This window comes from Miscanthus floridulus, unplaced genomic scaffold (assembly GCF_019320115.1).
Source record: "Miscanthus floridulus cultivar M001 unplaced genomic scaffold, ASM1932011v1 fs_87_1_2, whole genome shotgun sequence".
Lineage (NCBI taxonomy): Eukaryota > Viridiplantae > Streptophyta > Magnoliopsida > Poales > Poaceae > Miscanthus > Miscanthus floridulus.
The window spans coordinates 1-1,418 of record NW_027097398.1 but is presented as its reverse complement, the minus strand read 5'-3'; the positions used below and the strand labels follow the sequence as shown (position 1 = coordinate 1,418).

At 42.4% G+C, this 1,418-nt stretch overlaps 1 long non-coding RNA gene across 1 annotated transcript; it reads right to left on the bottom strand.

Annotated features, from left to right (window-relative positions):
- Positions 1–398: 398 nt before the first annotated feature.
- On the bottom strand, positions 399–1,019 carry LOC136533428 (uncharacterized). Its single transcript, XR_010778479.1, has 3 exons — positions 941–1,019; positions 599–862; positions 399–510 (listed from the first exon to the last, which is right to left on the bottom strand). It is a non-coding gene; the product is annotated as an uncharacterized lncRNA (long non-coding RNA).
- Between the last annotated feature and the right edge of the window lie 399 nt (positions 1,020–1,418).

Genomic DNA, 1,418 nt, shown 5'->3' with positions numbered 1-1,418 from the left:
GTTTTTATACTACGGGTGAAGAGGTTCAAACTTACCCTTAAGGGGTGTCTCCTGTAGGCACCGGTGTTACTCATCATAGAACATATATAGTATCCACAATGTACACTCCCAGGCCTCTGCTTGGGGCACTGTGTGTTTTGCATATGAAAATATTAGGTAATGCTTTTGACAGCCATGTAACGGAGTACTGAAGAAGTAAGTTACACTTACCGCATATAGTGTTTTTATAGCCAGCTTTTCCTTCCTCGCTGGATCATGCCTTCCGTGATGATGCGAGACATAGAACCTAAATGCCCTGTTCGAATTATTTTAGCAAATACAACTTGTTAGTATGCATAAGTGAACGTTACAAGTATGTATATAGACATATAAGCTAATGAGGATTGTCGATATGTATACGTCTTGAGAATCGATATGAAGTCTTTGTATGTCGCCGGGTCCTTATCTATTGAATCAAAGACCCATGCCATGCTCTTCCCGACATCGACGGCTATACAAATCCAGTGGTTGCTGCATGGATTTAATCATAGAACTAGATAAGCTCTTTTACATCGAATAAAATATATCGAACATAGCTTTAAGTTATAGTTGAACTTACTCGAAGTTGTATGGTAGCCATATAGTAGAGTGTTGTTGGAGATTTTTGAAAGCCAGAGCAATGTATGCCGCAACCTTAAGGGACTCTTCCCTTAGCTTCGCACTACGGATGCGCTCTTTCTCCCGAAGAGTCTTTGCAGCTGCTAGCTCTTTGGCATCCAGTGTCCACCGTTTAGGGTAATTAAAATTTGTTTGGGCTATAGCTTGAGGGTCTACATACCCGGCTTTCACACTTGGCATTTGTTTGACAATGTGCACTTGCATTCTACAAATCACGGCGTGGGTTAGTTACAACAAAATTCAAAGATTACATTCATATCATATCGGAAGGACAAGGACTTACAGGCACCACGTGCGAATTAGATTCATCTCCATTTCTCCCAGGTGAAAGCATGTGTGCATGTCATTGAAGTCAAAGACAATTTTCCCGGCTGGGCTTCCAAATGTGCCGATGGGAAAGCATGCTTGTATGATATCTATGCTCGTTGGGAGAACACGCAAGTACCAATCATGAAACCTTCTCATTCCAAGTGGTAGGCGCTGGATGTCCCGGTTTGGTAGGAAGGGCTTGCCTCTTTCATATTTTTTCGGGCAATCCTTTGACCATTCGATGGCATCAACATTTGGATACTGCTTTGCAATTTGGTGAAGTTTGCTACTGACGGCCTCCTCAGAACCCTGTGATGGGACATTTTTAACTTGGTTTTTAGGCTTGAACTGATCATGGGAATACCACTTGGACACCGACGAGACGTCTTTGATCGAAACATAAACTGGCCTTATGTGGATTGGAATCTTCTTTTGGAGTTCCCATTCAGGCA